Here is an 18,604-nt window from a genome sequence, read left to right as displayed (position 1 = left end):
TCAGTCATAGGAAAAGTCATCTGAGGGAAACGAGGTCACTTCAAAACTGTAAGACAAAAAGTGATTTAAAATAACTTAAAGGAGTAGGAAATATGGATAATGTACTTGAAAGTGGTTTTGAAGCAGAGGAGATTTTAATGAACTATGGAGCACAATAAATGAGTTTTTAAGTAGAAGAAAAGGACCGAGGTGAATGGGGGAAAAAGAAATGGAAGTGAGGAAACAAAATGGGTCAGATATGAGCAAAACTGCTTTGCTGTAGTGTGAGAAGGAAGAGAGCAAACCTCATGAGTGCCACTTCATTCAGTGTTCAGAAAAAAACCCACTATTTCTTTGCTAGGAAATGTAGGCCATTATCAGTCACTGATATTTCAAGCATAACATGGGGAGAAAAAACATTAAAGTAAACCTCAGGTTCTATTTTCCCTCCCCTCTCCACTTGATATGTGCAGGGACAAAAAGTTCTCTTCTAAAAGATGCATTTATCTATTTATTTATTTATTTACTATGTTACCTATCAAAAGTCAATGTACAGTTGTATTTGGTAATTTATTTTGCTGTGAAACATGCAGGGGTCTGTTTTCTTCCATGAAATATTTAATGTTATATGAACCTCTACTTTACTGTACTGATAAGTTAACCAAAAGGAATATTAATGATCTCATACTGACCATGATGTGCATAATTTCAGATTACACATGCAGAGCTGGGATGTGTGTCTCTTCTTATTTCCACTCTAGATCCATCTATTTACAGGACATTGCTAAAAAAATAAGGGAAAAAAACAAGGGACCCAGGCATAAATAAGGTATCATAGGTAAATAAGGTACATAAGTAAGTTCACAGCAGATGATTTTTCACTACAGCTACCCACAAAATAGCTTTCTTCTTTAATGAAATATCCAAATGCAAACCTGACAAATATGTATTGAAATCCCTGGGCTGATGCAGGACTGATCCAGACCTTCTGCAGAGCTCCTGGGTGGGGCAATCTGATGAATGGGGCATTTCAGACAAAAGTATTTTAGTTATGAAGACAAAATGTTGTGGGAGACTTTTTTGTTGTTTGTTTGCATTTTTTCCTTATTCTTCTCAGGCAACAGTGACCTTTCCACTGTAAGGGAACCCCACTGGTAATTTTTGAAAAAATAGATTTGTCATTTTTTTATTCATTTGTTTAAATTGGGACTTTTTCCTCATCCTTTCCTTCACTTTATGCCTGCATTGCTGGGCTATGGCTGAGCCAGGTGTTTCACAGATCTGTGATAATCCATTTATTGGGTGGTTTTCTGCTCATTGTGTTTGAATTAGAGAAAGGGAAGGGGATTGAAATATTCTCCTGCTACTTCATAAATGTTAATTTTGCTGCAGAAATACAGATGAGAGCAAGACTGTCCTCCCTTGTGATACCTGTAAAATATACAGGCAAAAAAAAAAGTTTGTACATGCTCAATAACCAGATAGTTAAGCAAATCCTTCCTTAAATTTTTTTGATGTATATAAGCACCAATAAATATTTTGGCTTTAAACACCTTGATTGTTTAGCACGCAGAATTTTAGACATGTCAGCTCTGGTTGTTTGATTTATACCTTTGACCTATCTCTAATTATTTTAACCTTATAATTTGCATAAATCCAATCTTTGCTGTCAGACTTGGAAGACAACAGCAATCCCCTTACGCGTTGTGATTCACTAAAGAAATTAGAGGTGTGATACGTTTTCATTTGACCCTTTACAACTTCTTCTAACTTTGAATTACCCCAGTGAATTTTTCTGCTGTTGAAGGTAAAAGATGTAGAGAAGAGATTACTGCTGAGTGCTGCCTTGTGATTCAGAAACGCTTTTTGCCTGCTTCCGACAAAGGGAATCGATGGCTCCCTGCAACATCTGTGCTGTACCTGAGCTGCCCAGCTCAGCGGGGAGGCTTGGACTGTGGCTCTCAAGAAATTCAGGTCACAGGCGCTGGTTTGCTTCATTATATCAGCTATCAAACTTGCAAACTTGAATTTGAATTCGGTTTCGAAGTCTGCACACTGACTCATCGTGCCATAGGGAATTCAGTTTTTTTAGACCTTTGGCTCAAGCCCGCTTTGGACCGTGAGGATGCTACCGGACTGCTATTGACACATAGCACTGTGTGAATTAGGAGATCTCTCTGAGGGCAAATGGTCCTTTCTGGCTTTCCTCAGCTCCCTGGAGCCAGAGCGAGCATCTTTCCTCTGTGGCTGCTGGAAAAGTATGCGATGTGAAATGGCAGTTTAAACTTCCAAAACTTATTAACTGTTTTGAGACAAGAAATGGTGGCCTTATCAGGCATGGTTTCATACATGAAATTGAAAAGTTTATTAATTGGCATTTGCCTGGCCCTTTACCCCAGTGCAAGAGGCTGGTTAATATTTCCTTACCTCCCAAGAAGTGGTGACAGCCCTTCATTGCAAAAAACTGGGAGCTGTTCTGATGTTGCAATAATGAAGGCCATTACTATCTATTAGCTCAGATGGATTAAAAGGTTAAACCAGTTCCTGGTGAAAATTAATTATGCTGAGAATTCAGTTAGAAGTGTTCTTTGATGTCTGGCATTTGCATGTCTGTGATGAGGAATAGGTCACCTGCTTTGTGCATAAACACTCAAGGCTTACAAGAGGAGGAGTGGCAGAGTTCCCTGCTAATCTACTTCTGTTTAAGGATGAGTTTCCTGCTGATGTGGAGGGAGTCACACCTCGCTGATGTGATTATCTCCAGGTTGGCTAACACCGGGCAGGAATTAGAAGAAGCTTTGTGGCTTTGTTTAGGGATAGTCTCACTCTCCTACTTAGCTACAGCAAGGAGCTCTCTGTCCTCTCATTCTGCTCTCGTGGAGATGCTGGGGAGAAAACTGATACTAAAGGATGGAAATGCAATATGTTTGATAGTAATGTGATAAATCAGGCATTCATTGGTCTGGCCATGGGCTACATGACCTTTCCACTCCATGAGGTGACTCTGACAGCACTGCTCACTACCAGAGTCCACCTTGACGCAGGTTCTGTGTCAGTGCTGGGGAGCTTATCACTTTGTACAGCTGGCACTGAGCCCCCACCTCGCTCTGTGTCTGTCATGAGTGTCACATGCTGCTAACAGTGCCTAGCACAATTTGGGAGTGACCTAAGTAATGTCTTTATATACACACGTTCCTTTATGAAGAGAGGAAAAGGAACTGGGTTATCATGCCCTGTAAAAATAAAAGCTTTGAGAATGGGGTCAGTGACACGTGCTTAGGAAATTGCTTGCAGTGAAGACTCGTTGCCTTCTAGGCAGTAAATGTTATCAGTCTGTAGTTACTGCCTTCATGAGAAAGGTGCTGTGTACTCAAGAAGTGACAAAGTCCTTCTCTTGATGGTTCCTGACTGTCACAGAGCTCGTGGGGCTGGTTCCAGAGCAGCCTCAAGGATGTTAGAAATCTGCAGTGTAAACTTCTACATTCTGCTCACTTTCTCTGCAGCCTCTGCTGCCTTCAGTTTGAGAGTTAGTCATGTTGGTCACACGGCGTCCCAGGCCTCTTACACACAGCCTGAATTTGGAGTTTGAGTGTAACAGCTGGTTTGTAAGCCTGAGAGATCAACTGTGAACAGAGCCAAAAGCAGTGCTCAAGTGATCCCTATGATGATGGAATCGATGTGCAACTGTGTTTAATCTGAGTCTATTTCTGCTGAAGAAATTGTTGATTCCACATAGGGCAATTAACTGCTCAATATTGCTTCTACCTGGAGAGAGTCTTGCCTTTTAAAGAAAATAGAAGCAGAATCCAGCCAGCTCTGTGTTTGCAGCACTTTGCTCGCCTCTGCTTTTGACCTTTATGTAAATGAAATAGCCATTCCACATCATTGAAACCATATGCATAGAGCAGTTTAAAATATTGGTTACTGCTCAGGTCAGTGATGCCAGAACAATGTGGAAGAAACAAAGGGGAAGATGATTATACAACACAAGAGTTACCCTCTCAAATGAGCAAGTTACAAACATTTTCCTTTCGTGACACTTAAATGTCAAGCTTTGCAAGCAATTTGGATCTGCTAAATCCAGAACCTGCCACTATTAAATATAGCCTGCAATCAAGTAATTATCTCCTTCTCTCCATTGTCTTCCACTATACAAGAAGCCTTACTGGGAGTGAGGATTTTGTCAGCTAGCCTGCTGATTGAGCTTTAAAGATGGAGGTTTGGAAAAGTTGCAGTGAACTCACTTTCTTAAGTGCTCAGTTACTAAAGTGCACAGCATTGGAATAAAGACTGTAATTCATTACCCATGACTTGTAACTCAGCTCTTACCTGTATCTCCCTTTGGTTAAGGGCTCTGGCTTCATGCAGCTATTTCATTTCTAGGTCCACTCTTTATAGATGTAACATAACCTTTGATGAGCTGTGGCTTGTAAATTGAGTATCTTTAGAGAGGTGTTGCTTAGCATCTCTACTTACTGTAGAGCTAATGGAGAGTGTTTGTGCCTAAATTCATCCCTAATGTGGTTCCAGTAAGGAAAATGGAGTCAGGAATGGATATTCTATGTGGGCTTTCCCCCTCTACTTCCCTTTATTGAAGTCTCTGACACTGCTGCAGAAGAGGGAAATAAAAGCAGCTGAGGAAGAAATAATAAACAGGCATTTGGTGACTTTGTAACTCCACTCGTGCTACGGTGGAGCAGTGCAAGTGTGCAGAAAAGCGAGCAGCACATCATGAGGATTCCGGCTTTTATCTGAAGAATATCTCTTATCCAGAAAGATCACGAAGAGCTTTGCACTCGGGGAAGTGTGAATAACACTGCTAAGTCCTTCTAGTCAGAGAGGTGAGAAGGCAGTCATTGGACTGGGAAAGGGTAATTGACTGATGGCTTCTGTGACCCTGCTACTCAGAGAGAGAAGGACCTTGTCAGTCAGACAAAAAAATGACTGCTTAGGAACAAGCCCAGAAATTCAGTCATATAGCTCCAATTATGAGTTAGGTCTGTGCATTTTAACCCTTCACGCGATGCTTTAAAGGAGGAGGGACACAGAGCTAGCAGAACTTGGAAGGCACTCAACGCCTTTAATGAGACATCCTGGCTGGCTGTGCCCTTCCTTTAAAAGCACAATTAGAGAGCAGCGGGAGGGAAGGGAAGATGGTGAAACCCGAGGGAGCCTCTGGGATCTCTGCTCCCTGCAGTGCTAATGGTGCTCCTCAGAGGCACCTTCATGTGGGGAGTGTGATGTGTGCCTGGCGAGGGAGGCTGAAGGTCACTGCTCCAAATGTTGTTTTTACACTGAAATGTAAAAGGACTTGCTCAAGCCTTACAGTGGCTGAGAGTGGATTTTGGCACAGTCTTCATTTGTAGTCCTCCCTATCGTACGATGAAAGCTTTGCAGTCCAGCAGAGTTTGAACGACCCTTGCACCTCTAGGTCAGGCAGGGTTTTTTGTCTGAACTTCTAAGGCTTTCCTTGCTGCTAATCTTATGTGCAGAAATAGAAATTTTTCCTGGCATGTAAATGCACCTGCCTCAAATCAAAGTCTGAATTTGACTTCTGGAAGAGTCAAGAGAGATCTTTCCTGTTCTGTTGTGCAGTAGCTCTGAATACATTGACTTCTGGATTTTGCCCAAGGAAGGTCTCAGAGGCCTCCTGTGGAGTTTTGTTAGGGTCATCAAGTGGACTTAAAAGAAGGAAAACAACTTGCCCTGTTTTCAGACAAAACTAATACATTTTATTTTTGCTCCTTGAAGGCTGTTCAGAAGGGGGCACGTACTGTTTCAACTGGCTAGAACTTTCCTGGTGTGATCATCACTTTCTGATTCAACATTTAGGTCTTTGGAAAAGTTGCTTAAAGCATTGAGGTACCGCTGTGTTTTTTTTGGTTTGGTTTTTTTTTCCCCATTTGAAAGGGAATTTCATTTCTTTAAAGTGTCAGCAGGTGTTTAGAGTACAGCCTCTCTGTAAGGAGAACCAGCCTTTGTTGTATGTGGTTTATCTGTGGGATGTTCCTTCATTTGTCATTGGTGGGTGAGGCAGAAAAGTAGGCAATGTTGGGGGAGGCTGGAGTGGTGTGAGTAAAGATAAGTTGTCCTGGTAAGAGGCTTTTTGCTGGCCAGCTCTGCCTGAGGATGAGCAGTGGGGCTAGAGAAAGGCAGAGCTGGGCTGGGCAGAGCTAAATCAATTTAGGGCAATTTGGATCAGAATTCTTTCTGATTATTTGGCCTCAACTGCTCTTGACTGTCAGTGAGCATAGCTGTGGACACATGTCCTTCTCTGCAGTGAAAGTGAGAATTTACTGTGCCATAGCTGTAGAAAGTCAAACTGTCTTTTTCCCTCGCTCTGAGACAGATTTTTGTGGTTGTTTCCGGAGATCAGACAAAGGCTCTGATCTGTGACTGAGCACATCATGCCAACCTCTTTTGATTGATTTTTGATATTTACAGATGCTGTGGTGCTGCAGATGGAGGTTATGAACTATGTCCTATGGTTTTGTCTGTCCAAATCTAAACACATGTACTATACACTAAGAAAGGTATTAACTTAGCAAAACAAATTTATAATGAAGTAAAAAAACCCCAAACACCTTAATACGGAATTGGGATATAACAAAATTGTCTTGGATCCTTTGTTTCAGTCTCATAATTAGCAGTTCATCATTCCCTGACCTTGTGTAGAGTCTGTAGGACACAGTTCCCGTGGTGCTGTGGCTGAGTTGATGCTGGCCAGGCACCAGGTGCCCACCAAAGCCACTCTGTCACTGCCCTCCTCAGCTGGGCAGGGGGAGGGAACTTAATGAAAGTTCACTGGGAGAGATCATTCAGTTACTGTCACAGGGAAAACAGACTCGAGGAAATGAGTTTAATTTATCACCAATCAAATCACAGCTGGATAAGGAGAAATTAAACCAAATCTTAAAAACATCTTCTTGCCCCTCCCTTCTTCGTGGCTTCACTTCACTCATGATTTTCTCCACCTTCCCCCGGCAGGCACGAAGGGGAATGGGGCTGTGGCCAGTTCATCACACGTGGTCTCTGCCACTCCTTCCTCAGGGGGGGATTTCTCACACTCTTCCCAGCTCCAGTGTGGGGTGTCTCCCACGGGGGCCAGTCCTCCATGAACTTCTCCAACGTGTGTCCTTCCCATGGGCTGCAGATCTTCGTGAACTGGGTCCTTCAGGGATGTGCAAATGGGGGGCTTGGTCTGCCATCATCGTTACTGATTTGTATACACCTGACATCCCAAGGGGCTGATGAGTATAGAGATTATTCCTTGTGCTGTTCAGAGTATAAAATATGTCTTCTTTTTTTCTCAAGAGTAGCTGAATAAAGACTGTTTGTTTTTCACACTCCTTAAGTGAGGAACACAATGATTGACTATAGCTGTGAGGTGTACGCATCCCATTGAAACAAATTATGGGCAAAGAGTTGTATAATTCATCCACTGATGTGAGCTAAGTTCATATAGCACTGTCTCAATATCTGACTGATATTGCTGTTTAGTAGATGTGACATTTAAAAGTTTAATCATGATCCTGCGGCATTCACTTGGCTCGTTCTAAATTGTGGAATAAGAAATGGGGCATTTGGCATGCTTTCAGGCACACTGCATCTGCTGCAAAGTACTCAGTAATGTTTCTAAATGCATGGATCAACCTTTTCATCTATTGATCTCAGGATGTTTTACCGAGTTAAGTAAGAATCATCACCTTCCCTATTAAAAAAAAAAAAGAGAGAAGAGAGGTAGGAATGAATAACCTTTACAAAATCTCTTTTTTTCTGACCATACGTACAGCAGCAGACCAGTGTCCAGCACTCCAGTGGTTTAGGAGAGTCTTTCAGGATCTGAGCTTTGAGGCTGATGTCTGTTCACAGTGAGATTTTATTCATCTTCAAAACACCAGCTCTGTCTTGACGGTGTTGTAGGTGGTTGCACAGATGAGGACAGGATGTATCACATGTATCTCTTTCTCCCTGCTTTCAGATTTTATGTTTGCTTGGGAATTTGAGCAGTAAATCTCAGGTGAAAAAACAAAGAAAAAGTAAATGATATGTTGATATTGAATCTTTTCTTATTACAGACATCAAACAGCAAGACTGGACTTGTGGGAACAGATTTAAAGTAGTAAAGTGTCAATGCTGTTATACACGTGGCTTAAATTACTTTTCCCAATGAAGAAGAAACATGGAAATATGTTCAAATCTATTGTCTGTCTTCAGTGACCTAACCTAAATTTAGATTTTGGTTGCTGTTTTTTTCCCCACAGTCTACTAATAAAATGCTACTTTTGTAGATAAGTGTAAATATACTCCACACTTTTAACTTGGGTTTACCTGAGACATTATATGGACTATTTTACATGGGCAAAAGCAGAAAGCCTATTGGGAGGGATTTCTTTTGCTAATTATTTGAGGGTTTCTTAAAATCTGTTTGTGTATGATTCAGACTCAATTTGATCCTCTTTAAGAAAAAGGCAAAAAATCCCCAAACCCCACCCCACACAGGCAGAAGAATAAATAGAAATATTCTTTGGACCTCTCCTTGATATTTCTCTGAGGACTGAAATAGGATTTCCTTTTATGCCCCTTTGAATGTGAGCACTCTTTTGGAGAGTTGAGGTGGAAATCCCTTCCTTGCACTTTTGATACAATATTTTTGGAAGCTCAGGTGCTGGCATCTGTTGCCGTGGTGGGTGTCAGAATCTCAGTTTTACCAAAGTGATGATGTACTGGCTCTGGCCTCATGTCCTCCCAGTGCCTCTGCCTGATGTTATTAAACTGGTTTAATGGTCTGGTTTTACCTCTGTTCTCTGAGAAATCACCATCTTTGTTTTGGGGCTGGATAATAACATCAGTGTGTGTTTTTGCCCTGTGGTTTGGGCATTGGCCTCGGTGCATGGTGAGAGCACACAAGGTACCTGCTGGCCTGCCAGCACTGAACTGCTGCTGCTTCTTGGGAACAGCAGCTTTGGGAGTAGGGGTGAAGGCTGACAAAATGAAGGTTTTGGGTACTAAATGCATTGTTGCATTTCCTTAGTTTGGTCTTGATCTAGGCTGGTCCCAAGTAGTTTTTTATTTGCTTGTACAGTGGGTGCTCTTCCCTCCCTTCAGTTCTGGTGCAAATGTTGCCATGTTCACCTAATGGCATTTTCATCACACAGATTTAGTGGGGGAACAACCAGAAGCAGAAGGACAGAAGACAAAAGAAATCATAGTGTTGAGAGGCTCCAAAGCAAACCTCCAAAGAAAGATTTTAGTACTTGGTGCTCACAATATGTTTCGGTAGTTATTACATGTGATTGCCTCTCACAGTCACTGTATGTTGCACAAAGTAAGGAGATATTTCCTGTTTCATACAGATGAGGAAATGTGGATATTAAAGAAAGCTGGCAGATGAACCAGGAGTTCAACAAGGCTCAAGGGGAAAGAACCTTTATTCAGTTCTCTCTAAAACCATCCTTCTCCTTCCTTTTACTTGTGCTTTTCACTTCTCTCTATAACAGTGTGTTTAACCTGCTTCTCTTTTCAGTATCATTTACCCTTCTATTATTTCCCAGAAATCAAAAGCTTTGCTGGTAGCCCACAAACCCCAGCAGAGAACCTCTGCAGTGTAGAGTGCTTGTGTGACTCATGGGGGAGTGAAAGGTGCTTGCACAAGGGGATAAACCTCCTACTCTAGCTTGTCAGTCAGGAGAATCTGTCTATTGGGCTCTCCTAAATTGTCATGATAAAGCCATAGGTAGGGAAAACTTAATCCCGTTTATTATGCAGAGATAAAAGTGACTTTAGCATCCATGTCAGAGAGATGATGGATGGAAACTTCTTATTCACACGTTTTTTTTCAGTGAACTCTATTAAGATGCAAGTCTAGATAGAATTTAGTATGCTAATTTCAGAGCAAGTCCATTACACTGCTGAATCTAACAAAATATGTTTCCTTAGTAGATCCTATGATGTGTCTTACCAAAAACAGTGTTCAATATTCTAAACTACAGTCTGTGCATATGTAGAGAATTGAGTATCTAAGAACTCAATACTCAATACTGAACACTCAAAAGTGTTCAGCCATGGTTTCCTTTCTGGACCCAGCAAAATTCCCACTCAACATTTTATTTCTCTGAGCTTTGTTAACTTTTTCAGCACTCATATTCTAATGAAAGTTATACTCAGGAAAGTTTTTACCCTTTAACACTGATATTTTCATTGGCACAGCTTTCCTCACCCTGTTACCTCCTCTGTGTATGAAGGGGTGCAATTCCAGAGCTGTAATTTCTGTTGCTGGTTCAGAGGAGCTTAAATCCCACTGGTTCTCCCCCAGGGAGTCAGACATTGTTGTAATCCTGAGTTACACAGCTAAAGCTGCTGAGGACCTTTCTCCTGCTTCTCTCCAAAATCCTTTGAGTAGCAATTTTTGACCCTCAGCACTCAACCCCAGCTATACTTAAACACTCACTGAAACACCAGGCAAAGGGAAGAGGCAGCACCACTCAGGCAGTGGCTGTCACGCACAGCCATCCAGGGAGGTGCCTCTGAGCTCCCTCCGTCTCCCCTTCAGTGCTACGGAGGGGAACTCGAAGTCTTTGAGTTTTAATTTTTTTTTTTCTTTTAGTCCTAACCATCAGTTTGTATCTATTTTAACTTTTCTAGTGATTCAGTGGGTGGCACAGATTTCTGCAGGTGAGGAGGTTTTAGTCAAGGCATAGCTGTTAAGGAACAGGAAAAGTCCACCTGACCCTATCTGCTGTTTTACAGGGATGTTGAACACTTGTTAAAATCTGAGAGCTTTAAATTCTACTAATTTAGATAGTGTTAAGTTGTTAAACAGGATGTAAGTAACCAGACTGTAAGCAAGTCAGGCTCAGACTTAAAATCTAAGTCTTCATCTCCTTGCTGCTGTGCTGGTCCTGCTGGAGCATTGTTTCCTTAGGATGTTTGTCTTTTATTCCAGAAAAAAAAGTAGAGGAAAGTAAAATAAGAACAATAAAAGAAAATACTTCCTTAGACACAGGGTGTGTGAGTAGATGGAATGCAGACAGAATTCAAGAGTGTTACTGTCACTACTGGCACAGGGATTGCCCTAAAGTGTGCCTGGGTGTTAACTTAAGGTTAACACAGTCAATCTCTCCAGGAAGAATATTTTTCAAGAGCAAACATATTGAGACATTCCTTTACTATTTCTCCTAGAAATCCGTTGTGATTTGATTTTAGGAAATGGCTTATTTTTTTCAGTACTTTTATTTCTTATATAAGACGTTGCAACATCTTCCATCTAGTACGTCTTCAAGGTAGTGCAGGTACAGGTAGTGCAAAACCCATCAATTTAATATGTTCAGAGAGATAATGTATTAAGGAAGCTGTGACATATATACTAGAAATACAGCCTTGTATTTCTAACAGAACCTATTTACATGAAGTTATTGGCACCTAGAATTTCCATATTTCTGTACCTCCCCATAAACCTGCCATAAAGTTTCTGTGGTCAGTCATTCCCTGCTTTGCACCTTATTTATGCATTGCGCAGCTGATGGCAAATCAGACCTGGCACTTTGTTTATGCTGCACTTACTTTGCACAGGTATGAATGACGGACAGGACTGCAGTGCAGAAAGGAATAAGACCCCTATTTCTAGTGTGTGTGTGATCTTCTGGACTTTTTAAAGCAATGCAAAAATGAATAATCAAGTCTAAGGGTACAGAAATGACGAGGAAAAAGATTATTAAAAAAAAAGCAGTGATGCCCCTTTGAAGCTGAACATGCACAACATAGATTTGCTGATGAAGTGTTACTGGGGCAGATGTTTCTGAATGGATTGATCAGACAGCTGCAATAAGACTACTCTGAGCTTGCTGTAGGTAAAGTTCTTTCTTTGAAAGTATGGCTCAAGTGTGAATAAAAGGGAAAAATGGTTCAACTGAAAACACAGTAGCCAAAAACATCCACCTGTTTTGTCCAAGATAACAGTATTTCCCTCTCTTTTTCTCCTCATTAGTTTAGATTAACTTGTGAAGTAGTCTCAGACGAATCTAGTAGAAAGATGTGGTTTGTGTTGTTTGAATCAGAGTATTCTATCCTATGACACAGTACAGGACTCATTCATGGAGAGCACATGACATGTTTGCATTTCCTTTTGTATGAGAAGCAAACTTCTTACCAAACTGCTGAAGTGTGAAGCCTAACATAAGTATTTTCATGAGGTATGTTGAACTGTAGCTTTTTCTTGCCAAATACTGGGCACTGGGAAGATAATGAAAACTGTGCTGCAGGTTAACTCACTTTTCCAGTACTAATTCAGATACTGAAAAAATATGGTTGCATTCCTAGTTGTAATAAAAGATAGTTATCTTTTAATTAATTCTTTCCTGTTCCCAGTGCAAACAGAGGGGAAAGGTGCAGTTCTTGGTGAAACAGGGCAAGCCAAGACTGAAGAGCTGGCAGGTCACTCTCTTCTGTCTGGTCATAGTTTGAAGGCACCATAAGTCAGGGAACTGGAGGAAGCAGTGAATTCCCACTTCAAATGGAGCTCAGTCAAAAGTTAGTGAAAAGGTTTCCAAACTGATGAACCAGCTGGGAGTTGAAAGAATGTCAACAAGACGTTCAGTCATGACATCCCTGAAAGTAGTTTTAAAGTCTGAAAGGCACAGGAAGCATTTGATTGCAGACTGATTACCTCAGTTGAGTACAGAACCTGGGCTGGAAGATGATGGCAGTCCATTTTTTTCTGTGGTATCGTGGAAATCGATCACTTTTCATGCACAGAAAGTTGATAGACAAGCACCAGACATCACTGGAAGTAACATTATTGATTTTCTTGATAATCAAGAATGAAAAAAATCACAGGGGAAACAAGAGACAAGATGAACTCCAGTCCTGTGCCTGGCTGATCTCTCAGTTTTAGCTGTACTTACAGCTTGTTTGTACATGAAAGAGAAGCTCATGTGTCTGTTCCTGTCCTCCTCCTCTGCTTTTAAGAATGTGGATTCTCTGAATGCATGCTCAAGAAAAAGAGAAGAAAGAATAATCAGATGCAAATCAAAAATTTTGTGAGTTTAAACACAAGTAGTCATTTGGAATTTGTCAGTAATTTGAACCTTCAGCTTCCCTTACGTAAATTGGCCTTTTTAGGACAATATTTCATTGCTGAGAAATTCCTTGGATTTTTTTCCTCCCAAACATAGTTTTATTTTTCCAGAAAATGTGAAAGGAATGTCTGAATGAATTCTTCTGCTTTTACCAGTTCTTTTGTGTCCGTGTGGTACTATAATCATGGACAAATGGTGTAATTCTCCTGGACATCCAGCTCTGCTGCTACTCACACAGCTAAGGAAAGGCTTCCAGGATGAAAAAAATCCTTCCTATTAAGGCAAAAGCCAGCCTGGAATCCCAGAGATGTTTATTGTCATTTTCTGTGGATTTTGAATTATGTCAGTCTATTCTCTGAGGTTATCATATTTGATCATGACAGTAATAAGTCACTGCAAACTTTCCAGACCATTCCAGGAGAAATAAACATCAGAAAAATGTTATGAAATAATCACAGAAATATGGTTAGTGTTTGGAGTGAGGTTTCCAGCCTCCTCCTCCACCTTGACATTGCTTTTTTATGGGAAGTGATAGGACTGGAAACCTGTGTGTAATAAGAGAGGAGAAGGTGGAGGATGGAAAACTTCCTTGGGCTGTTGTTTCAGCCTGGGGATACAAAGCACTTCATCCACCCACATCAGCCACCTAAACTGAGTGTTCTCTTCCTACAAATGCTGGAAACACATGAACAATTTCAGTCTCAGCTATAGGAATTTCAGTCAGATGCAATTCCACTGATTTCTCTGGAAACCTTTGAGTGATTCAAGAGAAAAGGAAACCATAGCAATAATCTTTGCAATGAAAGTATTCTGTATTGGGGTGTTTTCTGGGGCGTGTGCTGGGTGTCCCAGAGGACTGGGACAATCCATGGGTTATAGAAAGGAGGACAGGAACTAATTGTCAAAAATTGCAAGCACAGCCTTAGGGTTATTATACTCCAAAGTCTGGCAATAAAGTGCAGGTTTACTTGAAACTGGGGCCTCTGCAGGAACTTCTGAAGGTGACTGAGGCAGTGGGACAAGAAACGTAGCTGCAGTTTTCAGTTTTGAAAAGCAGGGTTTACTCCACGGCTGGTTTAAAATCTCAGGAAGACTCGAAGCACATGATGAAGAACATCTTAATTTTTCATAGCAGAACCTGGAAAGCTAAAAACTTGCAGTCAGTAATGGAAATCAGTGTGCCAGAGATCCCTGTGAACTACAGGGAAAACAAGAACTTCCCGATGAGGTTTATATTGTCGTGCATTTTGAACACTCCTTTAAGAGCTGTTCCTGCTTCAGGCACAATATGGAGGGCTGTCCTGAGACCAGCCTGGGTGTTTCCAAGAAGATGACTTGAGTTTTCATCATAGGTTTCAATAAAATAATGTTTAAAGTGATCGAGATCTCTCGGATTAAGTACTCTCTGTTGTGTCTTAAAGTAGTCTTTAGCCACTACAGAAAAGACTGATAACTTACAGAATCTCCTCCTGAGAGAGCCAGTTTAGACTTTAAGACATAACTGAAGACTTTCCTGGGAAAACTTTGGAAGAAATACTCCAAAGTGCAATACATTTTTCACCAGGTCTAAATTTTATGTAATTCGGGTTCTTTATGATTATATTTCCGTTGTTACCCTGCCAGTCTGGTGCGTTTTGTTCAGTGCCTGCCCATTTGTATGTTGTGTAATTGGAAAGCAGGATGAACAATGGGGAAATAACTGTTACACTGGTGCTTTTATGGGCTCTATATTCAAGGAGCAGTCAGCCATCAGGGACTCCCCCAGTCCCCTCCTCCCTCAGAAGAAATGTTCCATGGGGCTTGGTGGAGGAGTGATGCAGACTATCTACTTCTGGCCAAATTTAGAAAACAAAGCTGAATTATTTCTTGCATTATCTTGCTGGAAGGAGGAAAGTGAACAAAGTCCTGGGGGGGAGATGAGTTTTCTGTGGAGATGCTAAGTAATGCTGGGAGAGTGGGACAGCACTGTTCCTGTTGCTGCCAGGGGGGATGGCCCTGAGGGAATGGGGACAGAGGCAGATATTCCAGGGCAGGAGAGGGTCTCTGCCTGCCACTTCCCTCTCACAGTGAAAATGCTCACTTTGTTCCTCTTTTATGGGGCTGAAAACAAGTAAACACATTTAAGAAGGCTTTTTTGTCATGCACTTAAATATTTTCAAAAATATTTTTATGATCAAAGAGTTGTATTCCACTCAAAAAGAGCAGAAAAGCACTGAGAGCTCTGGGTGTAAAACAGACAGGAGGTGGTCTCACTGTGGCTTCAGTCAGCCCTGGCAGAGACAGAGGTGAGAATTAATAAGTTTAACAGGAAATAGAGGAGAAAATGTGAGGATCCAAGATCTGTGAGAGTGTGGCTTACAGACATGGTGAGGGAAGGGAGCTCTGGGGGAGAACAACTTGGCTGTGGAGCTTCTGCCTTGGATCTGTGGGGCTGAGATTGATGGAGCTGGATGAAAAGGCTGGTGATGGAGAAAGAAACTGAAGAGGCAGTTATAGATCAAATTTGAGGCATTGGGAGGCATTTTCAGGTATAGGAAAAAAGAGGTTAGTGCTGGTTTGCAGAGAAATAAAAGACTGTGAAAGAAGGAACTCAGTTCAAGTTCATGCAAGGAGATGGAGAGGAGGGAGAAACACTGCTAGAAGAGTGCTGGGGGAAGGGAGGAAAAGTAGGAAAGGAGGTCCTGATGTTCTGCATGAGAATCCCATTGGCAGAGGGATAAAACCTAACAGCAAAGGGATGTTCTGTGAGACTGCTGAAGTTGCCTTGGGAGGCACAAAAAAAAGGGAAACCGCAATTAAGTTTGTAAGAAAATGTACAAAAAGAGAAGGAGAATTCATGTGGAGGCAAGGACAAAAGTGAACAGACAATAGAGCTGCAGTGAATAGGTGAAAACGGTTCCCTTCTGCATCAGCTGTTCGATGGCACATTTTCCATGGCACTGTCACAAACACCTGCTCCTCTCCCTGGTATTCTGTGATTTCTGTTGAGGAACCACAATGCACATGAAAGCTCTTTCATAAGTGACCAATTAGAGGACAAATAGAAGCTGTTTTCCTAGCAGAAGCGCACTTGAACTGCAGGTCGAGCAGGATGCTCTGGGATGGAAGGATGGCACGGTCTCTGCAGGCAGGGACAGGCTGATGGGGATGGAGCATTGCTGAGCAGCCCCTGCAGCGTGGGCAAGGGCGGGGTGTGCTCGTGGCTCTCCCAGCTTCGTTTCTGCAGGCATCATTGTTTTAGAATATATTTTGAAGCGAATGGAAAGGTTTTTAAAAATCTGTTGGGATTTGCAGACTTTAAAGAGAGGTTTCCAAGAAAGTAATTGGCTTTGCCCTCATTCAGACACCGAAGCTCAATTTTCGGTGCAGGAGAGCATTAAAAACAGCAAAGAAAAATGGCCTAGGTGCATATAGTTGTAATACATGCTGCATTTGTAGCATCCCCAACAGGATACAAAAACAATATAGCCGAGGCACTTTGCTAGCATGAAAGAGCATCATTCCTTTGGTATTAGTTTATAGCACATGGAGTCATCTCTCACTTGCAGGAAAAGTCACTGAAATAATTTATGTCACTATTAAACAGCTTCACTGCTGATCCATTGCAGCCTCAGCACATTAACTATATTTACCATCTAAGATACAGAAAGGATTCTGTCCTATCTGACGAGGAAGCAATAAAGTTTTAGCGAAATGGGCGTAAATCAAAGTTTAAGTTTGCCTCGTAAGAATACATAAAGCTATGTTTCACATCATGTTTTATGCATAGCAGTATTCTGCATATATGAATAAAACCTGCATTTGTTGGTAAATACTGCTTCCATATTGTTGATTGTTTTGGTCTGTAAATTAAACCCGTGTACATGCAATGATCTAAAGAAAATTGCATTTTTTGGCCCATAACTGTTTGTAAAAAAGATGCATTGAATGGTAGGAGGAGGAGAGGAAATAGCCTAGATATGTAAAACATTCTTGGTTTCTTGCATCTTCTTGGTTTCAGGTGCACAGCTTGCTGCATACACTTGGATTTCTACTTTTCTCTTTGGAGCTTGAGGTTTTGCCTTGAGCTGTCACTTTATTAAAGTCTTGCAGAGTGTCTCTATACGTGTCAGACTGGCCACAGGATGGGGTTTATTCCTGTAAGTGATTTCCTGGAAGAAGATTTGGCCACCAAGAACCTTTGTATGTATAAGGTAATGACACTTTACTTGGTCTCAGGGAAATATAATGCAAGCTTCTTCTGTCCTTGTTTTGGTAATCCTGGAATTATCATTCACTGACTGCCTCTGCTCCAACATTTACTGAAATTCTGGGATAAGAGCTGGTGGATGGCAGTTGCTGTTGTAAGTCAGGCCCAGTGTTAAAATGTGGCTCCTTCCTGCGATGACAAAGAGCAGCAGCTTTGGGGGCAGTGGGATCAGGCCTGGGCGTGCTCCAGGGTGGAATGACAGTGCCTTGGAGGTGGGTTGCAAAGCCCACGAGAGCGGAGTGCTGGGCGAGGAGCTCCAAGGAGGTGCCATAGGGAATAGCAAGCATAGGTGTCAAAAGTCAAGGAAATGATCTTTTTTTCTCCATGTAATTAGTTTGTACTGTGCTTGCCAGTTTGAACCACGCAATCTGATGACTGCTGGCTCCCTGAGGCATTGCCATCACTGTTTAAAATGTGGTGTTGTGCTGGATGTTCTTCCATCCCACAGAGAGGGAAGAAAGGGCCAAGCAGTGCCTAGAGAGAAAATCCTGTTGCAGTCAAAGGGCTTTGTGTGATCTCTTGAAGAAGAAAGACATGAAAAAGTTGTTATGTGCTGGCCCTCACCTATCAAGGTAAGAACTGCAGAGGAATAGACCTAATGCTTAATTTTGACACTATGGGATAGTTCAATATCATTTATCATGGTTACTTTAATATATCCCTTTTCTGTATATCTTGAAGGCTTAAAAAGTTTCCCTGAGACATATCAGCAAGATGGGAGCTATGCTGAAGGAGGCAGGTATCAGCTGTCCCAGAAAATGGATATTCAGAATCCATCAGAATCTGTAGCCATCACCTTTTATATGGACAAAGTTACCATGCCTGGCAGGTTGTCTCAGAGTGTCCAATTGTCTGCTTTAACAAACACATCTTGAGGCTTCCAGAAAAGTAAGGTCATTGCTTGGATGAGTAATCTGACACTCAGAAAGAGATGCAGTGGGATAGGTCTACTGCTCTCCAAATAGTGTGCAGAAAAATAATAGTAAAACTAAAAGATAACATATAAGCAATAAAAATAGCAGGTATCTCTTCCTAGGCACATCAATCCCGGCATCATCAGCCCAGCCATGAGTTAGATGGTGAGGGAAAAACAGAGACAAAATGTGTCTCATTTCAGCACTGAAGATTACATGCCATCAAAAAGATAAAATTACCTGAGACCCTTCCAGATCACCTAAAAGTTGGGGTTGTGTATATGCAGCACATCGGAAAACTAGCCCAATTCATCATCTTTGCAAGAAAGCAAATACTTGGCAGGTTTTGTGTTTTAAACAGCATGCAGAGTGCATGAAAATAAATA

The 18,604-nt window shown here is 41.6% G+C and overlaps 1 long non-coding RNA gene across 2 annotated transcripts in view; it reads left to right on the top strand.

Moving 5' to 3' along the window:
• Positions 1 to 18,604, top strand: part of LOC120755141 (uncharacterized) — a 39,930-nt gene that overhangs the window by 11,807 nt on the left and 9,519 nt on the right. The window contains exons 2-3 of one of the 2 annotated variants that reach the window (XR_005701645.2): positions 17,056 to 17,248; positions 17,753 to 17,876. This is a non-coding gene — a long non-coding RNA (uncharacterized LOC120755141). Of the gene's footprint in view, positions 1 to 17,055; positions 17,249 to 17,657; positions 17,877 to 18,604 lie in introns of both variants that reach the window. The other variant, XR_005701647.2, reaches the window with a different exon arrangement.

The sequence above is a fragment of the Hirundo rustica genome, chromosome 7, assembly GCF_015227805.2.
Source record: "Hirundo rustica isolate bHirRus1 chromosome 7, bHirRus1.pri.v3, whole genome shotgun sequence".
In the NCBI taxonomy this organism is placed as follows: Eukaryota; Metazoa; Chordata; class Aves; order Passeriformes; family Hirundinidae; genus Hirundo; species Hirundo rustica.
This window is presented reverse-complemented; position numbering and strand designations above follow the sequence as displayed.